Below are 25,557 nucleotides of genomic sequence, written 5' to 3' on the forward strand. Positions count from 1 at the left end.
TAACCCACACAGGCTTGAATACCACAATATTGTTTTAATTAGGCTTATAAAGCACAGTAAAATATTTGTCCTTGGTAGAAGGAGGAAATTCTCTCATAGATTGGAATGTTTTGTTGAAAGAGTATTTGTGTCTATTGAATTAGTCTGCTGAGGTTTACTCTAGTATCTGAATGCCTTTAAAGTAGTCTCTAATGTCCTTCAGGCTATTCACACTCTATCTATCTATCTATCATCTATCTATTTATCTATCTATCTTTACCTACTACCTACAAATATCTATGTGTGTGTGTGTGTTGTTTGTCTGTTTGTTTGTTTGTTTGTTTGGTATTTCAAGACAGGGTTTCTTTGTGTAGTTTTGTAGATCAGGCTGGCCTTGAACTCACAGAGATCCTCCTGCCTCTGTCTGATGAGAGCTGGGATTAAAGGTGTGTGCCACCAACGCCCACACATTATCTATCTAATATAGGGACAAAGAAACGTTTTCCTTCCCCATCACTGGGCTCATGGTTGAAGCTCCAATAACAAATGATAGAATCTGGGCCAGAGAGATGGCTCAAGGCTTAAGAGCACTCACTACTCTTACAGTTCAAGTCCCAGAACCTACATGGTATGCCACAACCATCCGTAATCCCTGTTCCAGTGGGTCCAATGCTTCTGACCTTCCAGGGCACCAGGTATGCATATGATGTACTTGTATACATGCAGCCAGTCATACAAATAAAATCTTTTTTTAAATAATGAGGAAAGTATAGAAATTGATGTAAACCTGAATTTTGGAGGATACAGGAACCTTCAGGAATGAAGATATACAGCAACAGGGGACTGCTGTGTTTTGATGTTTGTGATTGAAGAGAGGGCAGTGGGCAGAGGGAAGCTGGGAGACAAGGGGTGTGACTTACTAATAATATTTGGGATGGGGCTTCACGAGTCCTGTCTATCTAGATTCTTCCAGGCATGTCTGTGTCTTTGAGGACCGTGGTGTTTCTTTGCTCTGGGTGTGGAACAGTTCCTTTGAAATGAAGTTTTAAGACCTGCTTCAGGAGAGGACAGAGGGAGATTACAGTGACCTTCCTTCTTCAGCTGTTTGCCTGAGCGCCATCACCCGATGTTATGGGAGGTCTATGGGGACACTATGAAAGACACGAGACACTGGACAGTAACAACCCTTCACACTACTTCTTCTTCGCCTGACACTGACCACAAACTTATTTCAAAGGCCGCCCCCCTTTGTGCTGTGTGTGGTGTAAGAGTGGTAAATAGCAGAGAGGTAGACAGCAGGAAGAAATGGAGGCAACAAGGACGGATCATTCTGACACAAGTCTTAACATTGTTAAGTTGCATTTGAACTTGTACCCAACAGGCAGGCAGGACTCCGAGGAAATTCATAGATAAGACTTCCCTATTAGTCTTTGAGACAGAAGGTCAAGCATTTCAAGGTGGACTTTGGTGACCCTCATGACTTCACAATCCATTGGAGCAGGGGTCCCATTTGGAGTGGCTCCTTGGAAGGTGGATGCCTAGAAGACATTTTCAGCAGAAGAGAATGCACACATCCCTTAGAACTCAGCCACTTTATTCTGCGCCTGCCTTCTCTAACAATAGCTCCCTGCTGCGTGCTCTTAAGACACAAGTGCTAATATTATGAGGAATGAATTGTATGAGAAACAGTCTAATCTTTTCTAAAAGTGCTAAAAATACCCATCTGCCACCAAGACTGTTTAAGCATGCTCTCCCAATTCCAGATGCCGTGGGATGTCAGACAAAGCCACATATCAATGGACACCATGAGGTCCAGGCAGGAGTGAATGTTTTTAGCCCATAGAAAATGAAGAACCCTAGACAAGGAATGTCAGTCATTACACCAGGACTGAATCATTGGGTACACAAATTGTTCTTTTCCACAACATTTACTGGAGTGATTTGTGTTTTTTGTTTGTTTGCTTGTTTGTTTAAAGTCTCTTTTTCTCTCTCTCTGCAAGGAAACTGAGGCATAAGAAATCACATTCCACACTGGGGCCCTGCTCCAAATGATATGACAGACTTTGAAGATCCCCCATGGAAGGCCTCACCCTCCCTGGGGAACAGAAAGGGGATGGGGATAGGGGGTTAGTGGGGGGCAGGGGAGGGTGGGAGAGAGAGGGAACTGAGATTGACATGTAAAACAAGCTTGTTTCTAATTTAAATTTTTAAAAAATGAAAAAAAAACCCGAAATCACATTCCAGAGTCTAGGGAAATGACTCGGTCTCCAAGGTCCTTATACCTGCATTCAGTCCCCAACACCCATGTATTGGTGTTAGCAGTGGCATGTATCTGGACACAGTGACGTGTGCCTGTCATCCTAATACTGAGGAGGTAGAGGCAGGATACCTAGAGCTCCCTGGCCAGCTAGCCTTGCCAGATCTGTGAACTCCAGGTGAGAGGCCTTGTCTCAAAAAATAATGTGGAGAGTGATTGAGGAAAAAAAAAAAAAAAAAAAAACTTCTGCACACTCACACACATAGAGATGTACACAGACATGCTTACATGACGTACGTGTGTGTATGTGTGTGTGTGTGTGTGTGTGTGTGTGTGTGTGTGAGAGAGAGAGAGAGAGAGAGAGAGGGGGGGGGGAAGGGAGTTCCAGACCTAGAACCTTGTGCTATGTCCCAGAGGTCCTGTGTTGAATCAGGAGATAAAGCCGAACCAAACACCTGCCATCTTGTTGGCTTCTGCCCAATAACCCTTCTATGTCCTGAACCATATTTAGTCAAAGACTCCAGATATTTGAAGGGCAGTATTTCCCTCCACTTGACAGTCTTCAGGGTTTGCCAAGAAGGTCTCAGACAAGTCTTGGAGTGACCTGGAGAATTTGAAAGTAAAACAATTGTGGGACAAATATGTATGTCCAAACAAGAAGGAACAAGAGGTTTGCACTTCCCTAGGGCCACGTCCCTCCTCTTCAATTCATATGTGCTGTGTGCTCATCCCCCCTCCCCCACTCCTTCCCATACTCTATCTGCTAGGAAATCTCCCAGGCTTGTCTAAAGTTATTGTGTCTTTTCTTGGGCTTTATAAATTTGTAGACGAAGAGCTATACAAGAAAGAAATGGTGTTGATTTTAATTAAAAACAACCAGATTTTCTGTTTGGAACAAAAGCAGCTTCTCAAAAAATAAAAATCAATAAAGCTGTGAGTGCATAGTGCATTGGGCCTTACTAGCTAAAGCTAGCTTTCTAAGCTCTGGCTGCATTGCAAACGGCCTCCTGCTGATGCTATGTGATGCTGAGGTCCACACTAGGCGTGTGTATTTCTGGACTGTTTGCTAAGTTATGTTTATGCTTGTAATTTGTACTGGAAGCTTTTTTCCCCTTTCTGTGTGGTTATCCTTTGATATAGTTATTTTAAGGGGGAAATTAACTTACCTAACTTAAATTTATCCAAATTTGTTAAATATCCTTCACCGGAAAAGTGAAAAATAACAGTTGAGACAAAATCATGAAATCTCCCTGTCAGCATTTTCTCTGGCTTCCAGCATGAAAGTTTTAAGAGAACTTAAAGTAACCAGTGTCACTGATAGATAATGAAGGCATTTATATTTTAACTTTATTATTTTCCCTCAGAAGCTTGCTGAGATGCACAGGAAACCTTATGATTTTAATCTTCTCAAAGGACATTGCCAGAAAGACTGTTATGATTATTAGATAACCATAATGGTATGTTCTAGAGTCCTTCTCATCTGACACACCCAGTTCCCTCACAGCCGGCCAGCAGAGCCAGGGAGAGGGGAATAAAGCAAAGACTTGTTTGCTTTCGGAGTTTGATTCCGTGCTGCTGTGGAGACATGCTGGGATGTGCTTTTCACCTGTTATTAAATTTCTAATGTCTGCCAAGGTTTCGATTCCTTAGTTGGAAAAACCAAGAAAGCAGAAAAGAAGCTCCCAGACCATCCCTTCAGCCAGTGACAATGGCCTCCACAGGGAAAGGCAGTGGGCCCCAGTGCCACCGAGGAACAAGAGTCAGCCTCAGTTTCCCCACTAGATACCAGGCACCCTCATCTTGCAAATGAGAAGTAATTATGCTCGGAATGAGATTTTTCAGCCTTCTAAAAACACTACTGCCCACTTAGGAGTTGTTATTAGTCCATCAGACATTAAATCAGGAATTGAGCAGGTAAACAACGGCTGTGTGCACCCTTAATTTGGTTTGGGGGATGCCTGTAATTTTAGAAAACTTTGAGTTCATGAAGTATGAATGTAGTGCCAAAATAAAAATATGCAAGAAGCCAGTTTTAGCAGAGCTTCTCTGAAGAGAGAGAGAGAGAGAGAGAGAGAGAGAGAGAGAGAGAGAGAGAGAATGAGAGAGAGAGAATGAGAGAGCACTCTGGAAATTTCCCAGAAGAAAAGCTGTAGGAATGAGCTATAACACAAACACTGCTCTGGAGGGTGGAAAGATTTATGATGGATGCAATATTCCACTTCAGTAGGAAATGTATAGCAATTGAAGAGAGACCACAAAATAGTTATGTTGTCATAACATGCAATCTATGGTTACAGGGCTGGCCTGATGGGACTGTTGGGGTGAATAGCTCAAACACACACAGAGATGGAAGGGGTATGTGGTTTCACGAATCTCTCATGGAAGAATGATCTCTATTACATACCACAATATCACCTTTAATGCTTAGGGAGGTGGGGTTCTGCTGTGTGCATGAAAGAATCTGCTGAAATGGATCAACAGAGGAAAAGTCCTAAGCCATGACGGTACCCATGGCTTAGGAGGTGACGGAAGTGGCTGGACCTTGCTCAGTTCCCCATCAGCTTCTTGCTCCTGTTATTGCACCGCTATTCCATTCCATTTTTTCTCTCCTACATGGCCTACAGTGTCTTCCCATGCCTGCATACAAGAGAGTGCAGAAAAAAGCAGTCTTCTCTTAGGCTAATGGTAGCCATGTAACAAACACAGACCCTATCTGGGCCTTAAATTCTGAACCTGCCTCAGTTTATACATCGCCACTGAAGGCTCGTTTTGTGAATCTCAGATGTGTCCCAGATCCCAGTAACCTTATTGATGGTGCCTGCTGCTCATTGGCTGTATTTTAAGCATCTGCTTATGCAGAGCCTGGTTCTACAGGGTCAGGTCTCCACAATGTTCTGCTCTAGATCCATACCCTATGGCTTCATTCTTTAAAATAATAAATCAAAAAAATGATGAAGAGGAAGATAAACATGCGCCAAGTTAAAGCATAAAAGGACATAAGCTGAGACTAAAGTCCCTCTTTACTACAACACAGGTCAGCCAGGGTTTTCAGGTGTTCTGTGGCTTCTATTTGACCATGTATGTAAATAGGCCTGCTGGACATAAAGCAAAATGACTGATTCCCATTGTTTGCAAGATTGCTGGTACTTAGGACTGGGGTGATGGCCTAGTGGTTGTGGTAGTTTGAATGTAATTGGCCCACATAGGCTCATAGCGAATGGGACTGTTGGGAGGTGTGGCCTTATTGAAGGAAGTGTGTCACTGTGGGGGCAGGCTTTGAGGTCTGCTTTACTTAAGCATCTCTCAGTGTCACAGTCTACTTCCTGTTGTCTCCCGTTCAAGATGTAGCCAGCACCATGTCTCCCTGCATGGCCTGCATGTCACCATGGTCCCCATCATGATGATAATGGACTGAACCTATGAACTGCAAGCCACCATCTCACTTAAATGTTTTCCTTTAGGAGAGTTAGTGTGGCCATTGTGTCTCTTCACAGCAATAGAAACCCTAGTTAAGACCATAGTTAAGATCACTGGTTGCTCTTCCAGAGGACCCAGGTTTAATTCTTAGCACCCAGATGGTGATTTACAGCAACCTGTAACTCCAGTCATGGGATCTGACACCATCTCCTGATCTCTGTGGGATCTGAACAAACCTGGTGCACAGACATACAAGCAGGAAAAACACCCACACACATAAGATAAAAATAAATCTTTAAAAGAAAACAGATTTCTGGTGCCTGGGTGATCAACCAAGTTTCCCCTGTAGCCTGTGTGTTGTCTTCTTCAATGTCAGGTGCACACACCACCACTCAGGTGGACCCTCCACAGGGAAGCCATGTTCTGGCTGCTGGGTTCTAGTCCTCTAGGGTATAGGCTCTGTTACTCCAAGTCTATCTGCAGCAGACTAGGAAGGACAACCACCTCCCAGAATCACCACTCCACGACATCTCCAAAGGGGTTGGAATGAAAGGCAGATGGAATTTTCCCTAGGGCAATCCTTGTGAGGAAGGCTAACACCACAGGGATAAATTCAGGGCCAGGAGGAATCATGCTACCCCTACTTCTGCTTCAGGAGATAGGGAGACTCCATGGCCACCCCTTGTGACCCCTATGCTCTTTACTGAAAGGGCTACTTCCAACAAACGCAAAAGGACTGTGATGATGAAGGGGCTGGGATCATAAATGGCCTATTGTCAATCTTTTGTGATTCCTCACCAAAAATACTTCTTGACTTCCTTCATTCCTACCCAAGAGCCCATAGAACACAAACCTAACCTCTTCCTCCACAGAGCTCTCCAAACCTTCATCTGTCTGGTTTTCATAAGAAAATGCAGATTCCTGTAGCTCACCTATTTCACAGAGGAGGAGGGAGTACAGCCATCTCTCTTAAGGGAAGGATGACCGTTTGGGCCATGAGGAAATCGAGATTTTATTCTTCAGAACAGAGGGCTCTTTTCCAAGCCAGGAGACTGAAGTCTGTCTAAACTGTCCCACACAAGAGAGTGAGACTCCTGCTTCACTAGATGTGTGGCCTCAAGTGATCAACACTGGAGGGAGGGGGTCCTCCCCTGGCTCGTCTTGGTGGGCACAGACTCCAGGAGATAACAGGTTCTTAGGAACCTCTCTAGCAAACCCAGAACCCAAAAGACTCCCAGAAAAAGAGTGGTTTTCGATCCTGCCTTTTCAAACTCCAAGCAAAATACTGGCATTAGAAAAAAATTTCCAAAGTCTGCCTATTATTTATTGGCTCTGATATTAACAGAAAATCCAAAGTTAAGAAGATGGAGGTAGAGAAATGAGTCATCCCTTATTGGCATGTGGTTTGTCCAACTAGGAGGGGAAGCAGACGCTCGCGTGCGCGCGCGCGCGCGCACACACACACACACACACACACACACACACACACACACACACACGCGCGCGCGCGCGCGCGCGCGCATGCGCACACACACACACACACACACACACACACACACACACACACACACACACACACACACTGCCCTTTCCCAGGTAACAATCATTCATCTGTCAGAGAGGAATTAACTTTTTAAAGGTTACACATGAAGGGTCATTCATTTGACAAACAGTGTTCCTAGAAAAGCTGCACACTGCACCAGTCAATATTTACCAAGTTAGCAATACCTCAGATGGTACCCCCAAATCACTGCTCTACTTCCAGAAGATGAGCAGTTCATTTCAAGAAATGGCTGACTCCTGTGGAATGAGACCAATACCCAGGCTGCTCTTTTCAACAGATTTTAAAGTGCAGGAAAAAACTTGCCTGCCTCAAATTTTAGAACTTCTTCCAGATGGGCCAAGGGGTCCTAAGTGTATTTTCACATCCAGTGGGTTGCACTTTTCTCAGTCCTGGGGGCTACACCCACTTAGCAAACCTCCCTGAACACCCTGATTAGGCCTCAGGCTTGTGGTAAAGTTCAAAGGAACAGCTATGGAGACCCCTAGCCATTTCCAGTTGCCCAATACCCAGAAGCTGTAGGAAAATCTCTTGAAAGGTCAGCATGTGCTGAGCTGAGCTGCCTCTCCCACTGCCTTCCCTGGGTTAGCTTCTCAGCTACAACTGCCCACAGCCATCTGGGGAACAGAGCCAGGTCTAGGACAGTGGCCCAGGGTGGTGAGGTTGTTTCTTCCTTTAATTTCTAGACCTTTGTTCTAGAAGCCAAAGCAGGGAGTGGGGAGATCCACTCTGCACAGTTCCTGACTTGAGGGGTGAAGGGGGTGCCTCAGAACAAAAGCCTGGAGGGGAGAGAGCAGCTGAGCCCAGGGTAAGGCTTGCCTCCGGACTCTTGGTTTTCAGAGACATTAAATGTACTAAGAGGAGAGAGTCCAAGAGGAAGAGTTACCTGTGAATTACATCTCCAAAAACAACTTATACATGCTGGTGAGTTTAGACTAATAAGACCAACACCATGGAATAAATAGCCATTTTTATGAAAAGGACAGTAGATTTATTTTTATATATTTTTATTGTCATAAAATATGTATAACATAAAATGCACCCATTTTAACCATTTTAAGTGCAGTTCTGGTATTAATTACAGTCACAGAGTTGAGGGGCCATCAGTACTGTTCTAGAATTCTTTTGTCATCCTAAACAAGAACTCTGTACCCATTGAGTCCCCGTTCTCCTTGCCCCAGTGGAACTGTACATTGTTGACACCTTTTAATCTAGGTTAATCCACTGGGCATGATTTATGTCTCCAAGTTCACCCTTGCTACAGCCAGTGTCAAAACTGCCATCCCTGCTGGGGGTAAATGGTATTCCATTGTACATTGCCCACTTGTTTATCAGCTGAGTCATTTCTTGGATGGTCTGTGACTACTGTGAGCATTGACATGTAAGTGTTGTAGATTTGTTCTTTGCAGATACAGGAAAATGGACCCCAGTTAACTGGACAAATGTTACAGAGGCCAATTATGACCTTTGTAGTCCCAGCTCTCTGACAGTGGAAGAAATCCCATGTCCTGGAGCATCAGTCCAGGTGACTGACTATTAGGCAAGAATCCTTTGATTGGGACATTTGCACCAAGTAAAGGAGGCCCGTTCCACCTCCTTTCCTGTGATTGTGTGAGGGGACTCTGTAGTCCCTAAAGGCCACCCGTACAGGGAAAGATAGCCATGTCAGATGAGCCTTCATCTCCTTAGGGAGGGGAGGGGGTAGCATGGCACTCGTCTGTCAGTATGAATAGCAGAATCTACAACTGTCTCTAGCCTGAGCCTGAACTCAGGAGCTAATATGCTATGACGCTTGTGTGGAGATTCTGCAGGGTTGGGAGCCCTGTCCAGAACACAGCAGTTTCTATAGGCTGTAGCATCCTGGCCAGCAGGATGAGTCCAGCTTCCTTAGCATGGTCCTTCATGTCCCTGTGTTTACTGGGAAGAGAGCACATTCCAGGGTGGCCCTGCCCTAGCCCTGTTTCCTCACAGGCTATGGGAGGTCCAGGGATGGAGTTTTCAGGCTGGTTTATCAGCTTAGGTGGGGGATGCCCTGGGCTCACACCTAATTAGACTCATTCTGCTACTGTTGGGGGTTTCTTATCGTTAGTTGAGAAGGTCCCACCAGAGAACTTCAGCTTTCCCAAGTAAGTTTAATTGTGGGTGATTTCATGCTGTCCTTTTCATGTTAAAGCCAGGGCCTTGCATCAGAGACCAGTGGATTCAGGGAGCTTTTTATTTGCATGTGAATCATAGCTTTTCCAGCTGAATGTCACTTACTTGGAATTTTCATCTGATTTTGTTTTTGTTTTTGTCTCTTGGTGTTTTTCCATCAGGCTCTTGGCTAACCAGAAGAAGAAGTTGGGGGGGGGGGTAGGGAGGGCTCAATCTGCATGTAGCAGGGTTTGAGTTGGCCACTCAGAGGCTGAGTATTATGAATGTGAAAATAAGAAAACGGATGCTTTATTTTGCTTTGAGGGAGGAACCAAAGCCAAGTCAAATCGAGAACTCTAATTTGGGAATAGTGTTATTACAGGTCATTGGGAGTTGGGTACGCGCTAAATTGGGAGGCCAGTCACATGAGGAGGCAGCAAAAGCAGTCACATGGGGGACAGCCGAGGCTCATTTACAATGAAGTTTTATTTTATTTACTACATGGTTGAAAGGAACGTATGGCAGATCCAGAAACCAAGTCACTGTAGTGGTTGTTGATTACCCCAGGTCCTGGCCCATTTATTGTTTTATACACAAGTTAGAGCTTCCAGTGTGTGTGCTTTGTGGAGCTTTATTTAGGACCTGGAATCTGTTCCTTGATGAGTGGAGTAGGCCATGTGCTAAAGGTTATATGTCTGTTCTCCACATTTGGGTCTTATTCCAAGGAGCTTGCTTCTTTTTTTTCTCTGAAGTCCCTAAGCATCTTATACATCAGGGTCAAGATGCCTGGATAATCACACATACACACACACACACACACACACACACACAGAGAGAGAGAGAGAGAGAGAGAGAGAGAGAGAGAGAGAGAGAGAGAGAGAGAGAGAGAGCCAGCTTCATTTCCATTTCTTCATCATCAATGCTGCAAATGCCAGCTTGAATTTAAAAAAAAAAAAAAAAAGCGTAGCTTCCACCCCCACTGTGGCCAGTTATGAGCAGTCTCTCCCTACTTCCACCTGGTTTAGTTGTGTGAACTGAACTGCTGATTTTTCTTGAATTCCAGTTGCATTTCTAGATGTCTTAGATGAGGCCTAGTTATCTGCATTTGAGGTAAGATGTTAAAAAGCTCCACTATCTAGAATTGGTGAATTGATATCCAGGACAAACAAGTTGTGGGTCATGGTCCTAAATGGAGTGCCTTACTAAGTGTGTGACAGTCTGCTGGTGCCACCGCAGCCTGCAGGCCAGCAATGCTTGTGATCAACGTTAGGAATAGAAGGTGTGTGGAAACTTTCTATAATAGCAGCCTGGCCCTCCAGGCTGGCAGACAAGTGAGCGGGGACTGTGGCACCGTTCGCAGCAGTCCCGGGGTATTGGTGTGAGACCTTAGGCAACTTGCTCTGTGCCTCAGTTTCCCCTGTGGATTTGGAATAGGGAGGTTAAGTTCAAGAGGTGTTTGAGAAGTAGGGTGTCATCAAGCAAACAGAGGGAGTGTAGAAGTGTTGTGAGTGTTTATATACTTGAGCAAGCCTGGACTGCTCACCCCTTCTCAGCATTGCTCTCTCTGTCTGATGCCTCTGACCTCACAATACCCAGGTGGTCACTCAATAATGATGAGCTATGCCCAGCAGACACCAGAGGAGGGGAGAAGAGGAAGAGGACGAAGTGGAGAGGGAGGAGATGGAGCAATCCCTTATGTGATCTACCATTCCATCCACGTACACAGTTTTCACCTAACACCTGGTTCAAGTGTAATGTTTCCAGCTCCATATAACCTGTACAGCGTCTGTGCCCTCCCCCTCAAACGCAGCCCAGTATTATGGTCCTCTAATCAAGAGAACTGCGCTCCTCTCGCTGCATGTCTCGTGGTTCATCGGCACACCAGTGAGTTAATACTTCTTCACCGGACGGCTCTCCGGAGCAGCTGTTTAGAGGTAATGTTCTGGCTGCCATGGCTTCCTACAGCCCCATCACAAACCCTCCTCCTGGGAGCGGTGCTGTACTCTGTGACTATGTAGGGTCTGTGAGGGTAGGAGTCTGTGGTTAGAAAATACAACAGCACTGACATTTTTGCCTCAATGTACTTGGGGGTCACCCCAGGCTGGGCCACACTTTATTACACAGCACCCCAATATCCAAACGACTGTAGTCCTAGCTTCCTTGTCTATCATTAGTAGGGCTTTGTAACCCTTTTCGCTGGACAGATTACAATGAGTAGAGAAATGGGGAGAAATTTCCATCTTAGAAATATTATGACATTTTGATGGCTTGTTTGCTGTCTTAAACTCCACGACTTCTTAAAAAAAAAAAAAAAAAGTCCATGCCTCTCTTGAATCATTCATCCAATACCTTCTCCTGCCCAAAATAAAAAAAATAAAAATCACCTTTTCTTACCTGGCTTCACATTTGCCTTATTTGGAGATGATAACACTGGAATGTAGAGCCTATACTTTTCTTGATCCTCCTGCCAGTGGTTCTCAAACACGAGCCACTGTCAAAATCATCTGGAAGGCTAGTCAAACAGGGTCCTCCTTCAGTAGTTGGGCTGGGACAAGGAGGTGGATTTCTAACCACATTAGAGGTTTCTGCATTTCCAACAAGTTACCAGATGTGCAGCCTCCTGCCCTGAAGTAGTTATTAGAGATTTTGGACCACTCCTCCTCCTTCCCCAGGAAAGAACCAATGGGAAGGAGGTCAACCTGAGCCTGTGGATGACACTCATTGTGGAACACAACTAAGATACAGGCTTGTTTTGCAAAAATTAAATAATGGCTGGTCCAAATGTAGTGAGTTATCTCAAATGACTATTCACAGTCAGTTACAAAAATTAAATAACTCCTGCTCACATTGGGTCACAGGGAGAGGACTTAACTGAGCATCTATAAAGCCTTAGAAATTTCTACCTCAACACTGCAGATAGAAGGGGGAAAAGATTTAGTGTTCAAGAATCTCATCAGTCAAGAGACTGCATTTTCCAAAGAGGAGACAACTGAAGTACACTGAGGTTAACTGAACTGACCAAGTTCATACTGCTCAGTGGGAATTCAAGCCTGGATAATGCTATGATTTGGGGTCCATCTTTTTATGGCCCACCTCGCCTCCCACTAAGTCACTTAGAATACCCAGTCATCTTCTATATGCCTCCAAAAGGTGTTCCTAGAGCACAGCCTGGGTGTTTAAAACTAGGATGCAGTCCTCGGGTGCCTTGCCCACCTCTCCTGCAGTCTGTGTGAATAGAGGTGGGACCAATCCATGGTATGGAGATCTGTTGAGCATGTGGCTTAGAGGTGCTTGGTGGGAAGCTGCTAGGGGCATGCTTGTAGGGAGAGGCTGGTCCTGTCTTCTGGAGCCCTATATGCCATTGCTAATTCTCCCTTAGTTTTTACTTAGCATCGTCATGGAGGGGATGGTATCTGAAGAAAAGGGACAGACTATTGTCATTACTTATCATAGAAGAACTTATGTATCTCTTTCAATCCATCCAGTCCAGCAAGTCCGTATGGTCGGCATCAATTTAGGGAAGGGAGTGCCAGTGACATTAACAGGAAGTAATGTCCTTATTCTCATAAAATAGGAGTATGACTAGAGAAAGTCGTATGGCCAGGTCAGTCATAATGAGATAGGGGGTGGGAGGGACTGATACCATGGATGATGGAAGGGACAGAAGGTGGGAGGGAGGAGATTTGGGTGTATACAAGGTACTTCTCCAGCAGAGAGTATCCCATGTCCATAATAGGATTTTAGACAACAACAGAAGGCTATCTCTACTAGAACAGTGACAGTAGATCCAGGTTCTGATGGGCTACACTTCCTACCAAAGAATGTGCTGGATGCTGGCTGGAGATCTTCTAGAGAGCTAAAGATCTTTCAACATCAAAAAACAACCGCCTTTTATGGCGTGCCTTTGGTTTCCAATATGGAAGCCGTCTCAGAAGTGGCTCTCTACTCCTGTTACCTGATTCTCTGCAAATTAACTGTGTTGAAGTCGTTTCTGTGGTTTCAGCTCCTTCTCTCAGCCTCTACCAGTTTCACTGAAAGGGCAGGTTCTGGTGACTGAGACTGGAGATAAGTATCAGGTTAATAGCTACACCCATCTCTAAAGGTGGCAGCATGAAAGATACATTAGAAAAAAGCGACACACTACTTCTGTCATCCTCAGCTCAGGACCACTGAGGCTAGAACTTTGCATTATCTTTCTCCTCACTGGACCATGTCCCCAAGACCTGGAGGTAAGGATGAGGGCCAGTAGGTGAGTTTCTAAAACCCCTGGACATAAATGTGCACCATTCTTCTTACTTTCTACCATATCATTCAGAAGATTTATCTCCCGGGAGGAGCCCCTCCCATGCAGATCTACCCTCTATCTTTTCAGATAGTGTGTGGGGCTGCTGGTCCCGGGCTGTTGAAAGTGGGTAGACAAAGCTCACTCATGTCTGGACCCTGCTACCTGGGCCTGCTTTTCTCCATACTCTGTTCTTTCTCCTTCCCCATGACTTTCCCTCCCCTTGTTTTGGTGTCTTCCTTTCTGGCAGAATTCTAGACAACATCCTTGACTTCAGAAAGCATGAGTCACAGACACTCTACCTATGGTCTCAGTTTTATCTTCTACAGTTTCTCACCCAGTTAACTAAAGTGAGGGGTCAGTCAACCCCTGGCCGGTCCAACCAGCTCTGCTCCAGCCTTTGACCTATAGCTCTGCTTAGTTTTGTGCCCCTAAGAGGGGAATTAGCCACAGCCTTCTGATTCTTCACCTTCCCTTCCCTAGTGTCTTTGCTGCTCTTTGCCTCCCCCCAACTTCAATATTTAGAGGTAGTGCCCCTTCTAAAAAATGAAAATCTGAAACTTGAGTCTGAACACGTCCCTAAACCTACTAACCTGAGTGAGTCTGTGGCACAAGTAACAGGTGACTATAATAGGTCCTTTTCTGCTGACCCTTGCATAAATTCCCAGAGTAACAGCTTGGGAATGGACCAGGAAGAGAGGTGTGCCTCTCACTCCCTCTGCAGGGCTATGTCTGTGGAACACAAATGGGTGTTTTCTAGGATCACCTACCTGTGTTCTTGCAGTTAACCAGGGCTTTATAATGCAAAGCACGATCAACTTATGACAGAGATTCAAATATCCAGCCTCAATAAAATTGTTCCTTTCCTTTCCATAGAATGACTTATATGTGTAAGTACTTCAGATTTAATGTCTAAATGCATACATAATACATAAATTTTACCATCAACACCTTCAGTATGCATATTTTGGGGATATCAATGTGTTATTCCTCGGTAACACTATTTATATAGTTACACATCATAGCATAGGCTCACACATTCACATTTGCACACTGGATTCCCAACTCTTCAGATAGAACATTTTGGCTATGGGTTTTTGAGGAATTTCATTTAGTTTAGAAAGTGTGGAACCCAGTGATGTGACAGTCTGGATTCATTTTTAGAGAACAGGTCCCTAGTGCCAGGGTGGAACATGTTGGCTGTAATTTTCTTCATACTTCCTAGGGTGAATCCTTCTTGTGTGAATTAGCCAATGTCCAGGTTGACCCGTGTGATCCAGCATAAAATATCGTGTTCTTCTGAGAGCTGCTAATTCCTCCAGGATACTCCTCCAGCTGCTCCTCCCTGGGCCAAGCCCTTAGGTACCAAGCACTTGGGCCTTAGCATTATCTGAGGCCATCTTCATTGCGGTGGTCATTGCAGAGCCTGGATACAATGAGCTTCTGTTAGAGTTCTCATTTCTTGTGCTTCCCATAAGACAATGCCTAATGCTCATACACTATTACTAAGCATGCCTTTTCTTTTATGAAGTCAGCACAAGGATTCATTATTTTAAAGACTCAGAGCATCACTTTGTGGTGTAGGGGGTTTGGTCTGGAGTGAGGGTGAAGATCTGTGAGGGCAGAAACGCAAGGCTTTACAGAATTTGCAGAGGCTGTCAATGCTAGCAGCTATGTGAATGCCACTTACAAAATTGCATCATATGGTTGTCAAGGGCAAGGGAATGGTGCTTCCATCTCCAGTTTCCATGAGTTTAGGAGACCCATCCTTAGGAAGTTTTATTAAAACTATCACCATTAGGACATAATCTTGACACAGTGCCATTGAATTCTTTTTCTTCAGTTCTTCAACAGATGTTTGCAAAAGAGTTTTATTAAGTAAGTTTTATCTTGCTATCTCAGCCTCTCAAATCTTTGTGAGGATTACTTTAATTGATATTGGTGACAATCAGGGGAAGCACCCAGGATTTCTTTGTTCTGTGGCAGTTTTCCACCCCAAACAGAATGTTAAGGAGGTTTGGTAAAGACCTGGAAATTGAACTGTTTTGCCAATTCTTTGTCTTTTATATGTCATTCTTATCTGACTGGAAAGCTAAAACCAATCAGAATACCACAATAGAACAGTGTCTACTATTTGGAAGAAATTTCTAGAAAATAACATTGTGAGGGAAAAAAAAAGTTAGGCTGGAAAGATGGCTTGGCACTTGTTGCTCTTGCAGAGGACTCGGGTTCAGGTTCCTATACCCACGGCTGACAACCCTTCCAACTCCAGTTGCATGGAATCTGGTGCCCTCTTCTGACCTCTGTGGGCATTAGGCACGTACTTTGTACATGCACATATGAGCAAAACACTCAGACATATAAAAAAAAATAAAAACCCCACAGTCTAAAATATCATCAGACAAAATGCCAGAAATAATCCATAGCCATTAAAATGTGGTGAAGAAGGAAATGTTAAGACGTGGGGAGAGATGGAGCCCTGACAACCCCCACAGAGCTGGCATTCCAGTGGAGAGGGGCGGACAAAAGCAGCCAGCAGAGGCAGGGATTAGGAATGGGAGGGTGAGATGGTGAATGAGATTTCATTAGAGACGTGATATTGGCACAAAAGTGAGCTGATAGGAGCAACAAGGGCGAAATTGTCCAAGGAAGAGAAAACCCCAAAGCTCTGAGGGAGAGAGCTGGGGACCAAATGCAAGAAGGACAGAAGCGGGGTCTGGGGGTGTGTGTGGCAACTCTGGCTTTTACTCATGACGAGATTGTGTGTTGGTCCATTTTCTACTGTCCTAGCAAACTACCAGAGACTTGGTACCTTACAAGGACAGGAGGCTTATTTAAGCTTGCAGATTTTGAGGCTAGAAGTCTAGGACCAGACCGAGTCCAGTTCAGGCCTCTGGTGAGAATTTGCAGTGAAAAGCATCACACTGTGGACAGTCTGTGCAGAAGAGAACACTTGGTGAGACAAAAAGCCAGAAAAGTCAGGGGACAAGGCATGCTCTTTTTACAATACAGTGTCATGGGACCTGACAAGGTCCCCACAAGAACTACGTCAGTTCCTTCTAGGGACAGTCACAAATCACCTCATTAACTTCTGACACGGCCCTACCTTTTAGAAGTCACACTACTTCTGTGCTACTGCATCAGACCCAACCTTCCAGCATATGAACCTCTGGGCCATCCTCAAACCACACCTAAATTACAGCAGATGGGTGTCACTGGAATCTTTAATCTGGAGAGTGGTCTGTCAGCTAGATTTAAAAGATCATTCTTGTAAAATGATGGTTATGATTCATAATAGACTTTGCTGAAGGTGGAGTGGGATGCCAAAGTTTGTCCAGATTCTGCATAAATTGTGAATATGCTGGCAGATTAGACCAATTATACTAGATCTGGAGAAAGAGAGGAATGCACTACCATTGGGCACGTAGCTTTGAGACCCTGTGAATGGAGCTTTGGAGGGTGCAGTTGAATCCATATGTCTAGAGATCAAGGGAGACATCTGGACTAAAAACACAAATGTGGGAGTTTCCCACATATTCCAGGCCAAAGGTCAGAACCCAGGCAGGTGGTTGCAGAAGTTGGCTTGCTGTATATGTCTTTGGAAATGAGTATCTCACCTACAAATGTCAAAAATAGCCAACAGGGGTCAGAAACAGACAGTCACAACTCTTAAGTTGAGCCTTGGCTGAGAGACCTCAGGATGAGTTCCCAGCTGGCCTGAGTCCTTCGGGAGCAAAGGAACCTTCCTGGAGCATCCAGTTATGCCAGGGCCTGGTGGAAAGTCTTAAAGATGGAAGGTCCTTGTTGAAGAGACACAAGACCACTCTTCAGCAGTGACTGAGCCATTGCAGGTGTTTACTAAGGTCAGAGATTCCTGGTTGCTGCTCTTTGAACATGACCAGGTGCCCATGAATGACCAGCAACTGGTGGTCTCCTGCTCACAGAGAAGCCATCATGGATCTACGATATAGATCCCTGCCTTTGCTAGTGTGTTCAAGGAGCAGAAGAATTTTTAAGAAATTGAGACTTTCCTGTGTGTATACATGGAAACACGGCTACACCCACCTGCCATTTCCCCACTCCAACTTACTTCAGGCTCCCACTACCCCACTTCTTATCCTATTAAAAAAATCCACTAAGTCCAGTTGGTGCTGCCTATCTGTGCATATGTATGGGATCATCTACTAGAACTACAAACAGCATTGGCAGCCTACTAGTAACCACACCCCCAAAGATGAATTGATTCTCCCTTTCCCAGCAATTATTAACCGCTGATAATTCCTCATTTAGGGGTGGAGTCTCCTCTCCCATCTCTGCTGGAATTTTGGCTGTCTTGGTCTTGTGCAGGTAACCACAGCTGCCAATAGCAGTATCAAGTCCACAGACAGCACGTCACAGCTCTCTTCCCCATCTCTCAGCTCTTAATTCTTTCCACCTCCTCTTCCAAGATGTTCCCTGAGCCTTGTCAGGTATTGCTTGTTTGCTTGTTCTTTATGAACGATCACGAAGCCTCTTGTATTAGTTAACCATTGCTGTGTAATAAGTTACTCCTGGGGGCTAGGGAGATGCTTCAGCGGTCAAGAGCATTTGTCGATTTTCCAAAGGTCCAGGGTTCAATTCCCAGTACCCACATGGTGTCTCTCAACCCTTTATAACTCTCAATTCTAGGGACTCAGACACCCTCTTCTGACCTCTGATGGCACTAGACACAGGTGCTGCACAGACACACATGTGAGTGAAACACTTATACATGTAAAATAAATAATCATTTTTTTTTTTAGAAAATTACCCCCAAACAGAATAGTTTAACATAATAATAGCCTCCTTGGTAGTTCAGGCCCAAAGTCTCTGACCACATCACTGTCATGATTGAAGTGTGAAAGTCCTATTGAAGCTGTGAAAGTCCATTCAAGGTGGCTCATTGATATGACTGCCCGGCCTGTTCTAACTCTTAGCAGAAGGCCTGGGTTCTCCTCCCCTGGAGATGCCTAAGCATCATCACAATTGGTATCAGTGGCTTCCTGCACAGCAAGAGAACAAAGAAAACAAGGTAGAAACTACAAAACTTCCATCAAGATGCCTCTGACACATTCTGCTAGTCACACAGATGTGTGCTAGTGTAGGAGAGTGCACAGGATGTGAATGACAGCGGTAGAGGACCAGTGGGGACCATCTGACAAATGAGAGAGATGCTTCATGTCATCTGACTTCTTTATACAAGGCACCACTTGTTATAATAGGGCCCTGGTAACTCCAGACATTTAGATCCCTCGTGATAACCGATATCAGCACAGTTTGAAGACCCACCAGCAAGTTACCTAGATTATTCTCCCAGTTCCAGAGGATACCTTGGGAGACAAGAGGCAACAGTAAGTGCCATCATGGGAGTCTCACCACTGGCATGCTGTATTTGCCATTTTTATCCTGATTTTTAGGGTGCCCTGTGTCAGCTCACACCCCTATCAAATACTTGCTATGTGATGCTGTCATTTGTCTTTTGAGTCATTAAGAGTTGTACTAAACTTAGAAACCTCTTGTTCCAATGTGTCCAGGATCAAGTCTGTAATGCAAATTCTAACCATGAGTATTTAACCATAAAAACCTACTAGCCTCATTGCTTCATAGCACATTTATTTAGCCAGTTCTTCATGTGAGTGTGCACTTAATTCCCAGCCGTTTCTCGCATGAACAAATTGTCTAAATGCACTTGTGAGAAAGCCTTTTTATAGTGAATGTTATTAAACTGAAAACAAGGGTATAATAAAATAGCAATTTAAGGGTAATTTACTAACAATTGCAGGCTTTTAAACACTGACATACAATTCTGTGGCGATAATATCGAACTTATCATCCCAAGGATTATGGGACAGCCTCCTAATCCTCATGGTCTTTAACTATAACTCTTTCCATTTTTCTTTTACTCTTATTTTTTACTCATGTCACTGGATTAAAAATTATAAACCACTAACTTTTCCCCCAAATTAAATACCCATTGCATCTGGGTTCTCTACTTAGAGGAAGTACTCAAAAGATGGAAAGATGAATTGGCATCATCAAAACTCACGGATTTTGAACTTTAGTTTCCATGTTCTTGCCTGTCCATGCTGATGTTGAGGTAAATCAGGGAGAGACTGAGTCTCAGAGGTGATCAACCATTAGACCATGGTGAGGGTTACTGGGTCTTCTCCAAGAAGGGAGAATCAGTCTAATACAAACTTCAGCACAGATCCCCTGCTCTCTTGAAGGGATGTGGACACAGCAAAAAGGCTCATGGACATCTAGTGGGATTTAACTAGCATGTTCCAAGTCTCCTCTGGTAGGATCTGGCTTCTGATGGTAGAGATGGTCGTTCTTGTATTCATGCTGCAAGGCCTACTTGTGCTGTCTAGAAAGCAGAGGGGTAGACCCTGAATGCTGGCTTGGTAATTTAACTTAGGGAACCATAGTTGACAAGATTTACTGAAAGTCCAGATAATCAGCAAACATTCTCTTGTAGGCAGACCACCACAGGAAGCCAAATTATAATCAAAACCATTTTCTAAGTTGCCCTGAACAATCTCCACCCCCCTAATGTGGACATAGCTCAGGTCCCTATGATCAGTTAATTCTTTCCCTGAAGGCACCCTTGGGGCTAACTTACATTCTACCATTGTTTTTGAGCAGAAATCAAGGTAAGGGAGGTGATGGAGGTGTTTAGTAGCAACAAGTTAGTGTCCTGGGACTGTCTCAGGATAGGGACAAGAATATCAGAGGGACCTAACATTCAAAGCCATTTACAGGGCTAAAGTGTCCCTTTTCCTTAGAGTCACTTGGATAATATACATTGACTATCTTTGGCCATGAAGCAAATAACTCAAAGCTTGGCTACTTAGAACAATACATATGTAATCACAAACTGTTTCTGTGGCTCTATAAATGTGTGGCTGTCTCTCAGGGTCCCTCAGAACATTGCAGCTGTATCCATGTGAAGACTAATGGGACTGAGATCTCCTTTGCAAGGGGGTACCCTTAAAAGGCTAGAGCTTTGGGGGTGGAGGTTGCCAGAAGGCCTCTGTGCTGGCTAACCTTATGTCAACCTGACACAAACGAGAGTCATTAGAGGAAGGAGCCTCAATTGAGGAAATGTCTCCAGAGTGGTGGTGGCACAGGCCTTTAATCCCAGCACTCAGGAGGCAAAGGCAGGCAAATCACTGAGTTTGAGGCCACTTATTCTACAGAGCAAGTTCCAGGTTGGCCAGGACTACACAGAGAAACCATGTAACAAAAAGAAAAAACAAACGAAACAAAAAACCATTGCAAAATGCCTCATGAGATCCAACTATGGTCAAGCCTGTAGGGCATTTTCTTAATTTGTTATTGATGGGGGAGGGCCCAGTTTTTAATCCCAGCATTTGGGAAGCAGAGACTAGCAGATCTCTGAGTTCAAGACCACCCTAGTCTACAGAGTGAGTTTCAGGGACTGCCAAGGCTACACAGAGAAATCCTGTCTCAAACAAACAAAAATCAAGCTAGTAAGCAGTGTCCCTCCAAGGCCTCTGCATCAGCTCCTGCCTCCAGGTTCCTGCCTTGGGGAAGTTCCTGTCCTGATTTCCTTAAATGTTGAGCAATGATTGGCAGTATAAACCAATAAGTCCTTTCCTCCTCAAGTTGCTTCTGGTCATGGATTTCATCACAGCAATAATAACCCTAAGACATCCTTGGGGAATCTCTGAAGCTGCACATTGCCCTCTCCAACCACACACTATCAGCTGTATGTGACTGACTAAACCACAACTCCCCCACCTCAAAAAAGAGGATGTGGTTCCCTTCCAAAGACAATCGCCAAAAGAAACTGGGAGCATCCTAACACCACAAAAAGTATCCTCTTCATTGTCTCTATAGCTCTTTTTCCTACGTTTGCACAGCTTCGTTACTATAGATACATATTTATTTATACACAGTCGATATAATGACTACAGCACAAATGGCTTATGGCCATTCTAGTGTGATAACCATCTGTATCTTAAGCTAATTTGTCTACCTCCCTTCTGCCTTTTCACCAGGCAGGGAAATGATGACAACTCAGTTGCTCTGCCTATGTCTCTGTCTTCATCAGTAAAATAAGGCTAGTTATAAGATCTGCCACCCTGCCCCCTCTGGCTAAGCTCCTTGAGAGGATTCAACGAGTAATTAAATGCACAGGGTTTACAAGAGAGCCTGGCCCACAGAAACCACTCAATACTGTTAGCTGTCAGCGTGACAGCTATAGCAATAGAAGTCTGAGCCAGTAGGTGTGGTTACTCTCAGAACACTGCCTTATAGCCAAGTTCCCGGTGGGAGAAGTCGGGGGGGGGGGGGGGAGATAAGCAAAACCCATGATTGTCTTCCTGGCCACGCTGCAACCTCAAACCATTAGAGGTCTGTTCATAAGAATAGTGCTAGTTCAGCCCTGGAAAGGACCAGGGATGGAAACCTCATTTCCCTTCCCTGCTGTGCCTCCTCCCTCTGAGTCCTGGGTTAATCCTTGACAGAAAGTGGTTGCTGGAGATAGATAATGTGTTTCAGTTGCACTCTGAGTCCTACTTATGTTTTATTTTTGTTCCCGACTTTTTTTTTTTAAAGATCGACCTTTTGTGGGAGAGCAGAATATTTCCTAGGCCTAGGAAAGTGGCCTAGGAGGAAGCTAAGAAGTTCTTTAGCTTCATTCATTTTTATTAGAAGTTGCTCCCAAACTTTGAGTGAACATATATGTGCACCCTGCCTGACCCTGCTCACTGTCGGCTTGTAACACTTCTGTTCTTACTCTGGGGCTTTTTGATTCCTTCCTATGACTCTTGAGACCCTTGTAGAGACTGACTAGATTTCTTTTTCTTCTAAATTAGCCACGATGTAAAGCGTGCCAGCCTCACGGCTCATGTCTATCATCCCAGCACTTGAGAGGCTGGAGCAGAAGGGTTTCTGTGAATTGGAGGCCAGAATGAACAGAAATAATGAGACTTGGTTGTAGGGAGACACTGTAGCCCCGCCTCCTAGTAGCCCCTACACTTGGTCTCAAAACAAATGAACAAAAAATATCAAAAACTTCAATAAAAACCAGAAAATGGTGACTGGTCTTTGCTGACAAAGGATGGGTAGGTAGAGGTGTTAAGATGAATTTTATTCATCTTCCAGACACGCTTTAATAGACAGGCTCCACCCAGTGTGACATGTAAAGTTCTCATATCTGGTGACAATTAGCTAAATAGAGAGTTAGCAAGGACCTCCTGAGGTCATCTACTTCCTGCCTTTCTCCACCTGACTATCTCTGGACTGTGCTGGTCCACTTTCTAGCTGGACCAGTTCCTAAACATGGAATCACTCAAATGGAGATGTTGTCCATGATAACATATATCCTGGATTTCAAAGATTTAATTTAGTCCAAAGAGGGCAAATGTCTCCCCAATGATCTGCATTGATTACATGTTGAACTGATATTTTTGTGTTGGGTTAGATCAAATAGCTAGTTGGTCATCTGTAATTTGACTACCATAGTTTCAGGCTCTATATGTGGCTATTATCTTACTATGATACTGTGCTGCCTGCTCACACAACCCTGATAGGATTCCGATGTGCCTCCCCCCTAGCAAGGATTCTATAACCTTCAACCAGGACTCCCCTGGCTATCTGTTTTTCTCTGTAGTCTCCCTTCAGGATGGTGGCTTCTGCCTTACACTGTGACTCTTCAGCATCACAGGAAACCCTCTCATGAAGAGAGTCCAATATCACTTCTTATTGTTAGAAGGACAGTGATTCCATTTTCCTCCCCCCTTTCACTCTTTTTTCCAACTTGGTGATATTTTTAATGGCTTCCCTTGTGTCCTCCCTGGTCTCTCTATTTATTTAAAATACGAAATGTCTCAAGCCACTTACCTCATCACTCTGACTGATGGGTCTGATGGATACAAAGAAAAGGGAAGGGATCGTTTCGTCCATTGGGTACTCAGCCAGTCCTTTTGATACTTCATTCCATTCAATCCAAGGAAGACACACCATTGATACCACCCATGACTGATGGGGCAATAAAGGCTCAGAAAGGTTAAGCAATGTAACAAAATTCTCCTACAAATTAAGTGGCAGGTCTGGAATTAACTCCCATGACTGACTCTGAAGACCATGCCTGTTCATTAGACACCATGCCTGCCATGTTGATTGGTTGGTTAACTTTCTGTTACTGTAACACAATATCAAAGAGCAAATCCATTTAAAAAGAGGAAGGGGTTATTCTGATGCTCTGTTTGGAAGACTCTAATCCATAATGGCTGGTGAAGGAAACTACCTCATGACAGCTGAGAAGCAAAAAGAAAGCAAGATGAGGTAGGACTCTACTATCCATTTCAGTGGCATACCGTAAAGTGACCAGAAACCCCCCTAGTGACTCCGTTTTGAGCATCTCCAAACTAGGGACCAAGTCTTTAACATAGGACGTTTGGGGGACTCTAGATGAAGCCACAACATTGTCTTTGAAAGTATTGTGAGGCTTTAGTGCATGCCAATGAGTCTGTAGCTTATAATTAACTCCTTCCGACCTGAAGACACTGTGTGAAAGCCAGTGGGGATGCCCAGCTCTGTGGATAACTGCTTCCAAAACAAGCAGGCAACATGCATCATTTGCCATTTGAGTGAGACAGGGAAGAAAGTGTTAAAGATTAGTTCTTCACATGCATGAACCTTGAGGAAATCATTCATTTGATGGGATAAGTGGGCAGGGTGGTTCATGTCTGCCATCCCAGCACTGAGGAAAGAGAGACTGAGAGCCACCCATGAGTTTAAGGCAAGCCTGGGCTTCAGAGTGAGATACCCTATCTCAAAAATCAAAAAGACAAACTGAGGTCCCACTTGTCTGAAGTACTTAGAGTAACCGGGTTTTTGGGGTCTGGCAGATAGCTCAGTTGGTAAAGTGCTTGCTTGTAAGTTTGAAGACCTGAGTTCAATCTCAAGAACCCAGGTAAAAATGCCAGACATTGTGGTGCACACTTATAATTCTGGCCCTGGTAAGGCAGAGATAGGAGGATCCCTGGGGCTCACTGAGCAGCCAGCCTAGCCCAGTTGTTAAGTTCTGGGGAAACCTTGTCTTAAAGGTGTTCCTTGGGATAGCATCCAATATCGTCTGCTGTCCTTCACACACATGAGCACATGCATGACTACATACGCTACACTCACGTACCAGTACCAATGCAAATTTTAAATAAAAAGAAAACATTAAAAAAAACACAAACATCTTCATATAAAGATAAATAACCTACTTGTGTGATCCAAGGTGTTCCTGGAGCTAAGCTTCAGCTCTGTTGCTCTGAGTTATTTTCTTATAAGAAAGCTGCAGCAGGGTCCTTTTCTCCTGACACGTTCTTCTGTGTAGGAAGTTGAACCAGTTTCACACACATCCCTTCTCCAGCACTTAAGACTTTCAACAGATGTCTGGAGTGAGGAGATAACTTCACTCCATGAATTCCTGCATGTGGGCCCTCAGTTGATAGAAATTTGCTTAGCCCTGTCCCTTGGCCATCTAGAGTCATGCCTAGTTTTATCTAAGAAGGAAGACATGGCTGCCAATTCTCATGGTTGGACCAAAGCAGCTGTCATCTCTTTGGAGACATGAATGAGAATTAGAGACCCCAAACATCTAAGCATTTGATGAGTTCTTAAACCTTTTTTTTTTAAAAAAAATGGAAATTATATTTATTTCTATTTTGTGTATATGTGTTTGCACGTATGTCTGTGTACCATGTGTGTGTAAAGTGCCTGAGGAAGCCAGAAGAGGGCATCAGATGCCCTGGAACTGGAGTTACTGTCAGTTGTGAGCCACCTTGTGGGTGCTGGAAATTAAATCCAGGTCCTCTTGAAAGAAGCCCCAAGAATTTAATGTTTTGAGACAAGGTCTCATGTAGTCCCTGCTGTCTCTAACTTCCTATG

At 44.3% G+C, this 25,557-nt stretch overlaps 1 protein-coding gene across 4 annotated transcripts in view; it reads left to right on the top strand.

The window, feature by feature from the left end:
* Positions 1-25,557, top strand: part of Samd4a (sterile alpha motif domain containing 4A) — a 215,980-nt gene that overhangs the window by 107,457 nt on the left and 82,966 nt on the right. Inside the window, exon 1 of one of the 4 annotated variants that reach the window (XM_027386539.2) lies at positions 10,975-11,281. The exons of the other annotated variants lie outside the window; for them this stretch is intronic. The gene's annotated coding sequence lies outside the window, so the exon portion shown is untranslated. Of the gene's footprint in view, positions 1-10,974; positions 11,282-25,557 lie in introns of those variants that run through there. 4 annotated transcript variants of the gene reach the window in all.

Source organism: Cricetulus griseus (assembly GCF_003668045.3).
Source record: "Cricetulus griseus strain 17A/GY chromosome 1 unlocalized genomic scaffold, alternate assembly CriGri-PICRH-1.0 chr1_1, whole genome shotgun sequence".
NCBI lineage: Eukaryota > Metazoa > Chordata > Mammalia > Rodentia > Cricetidae > Cricetulus > Cricetulus griseus.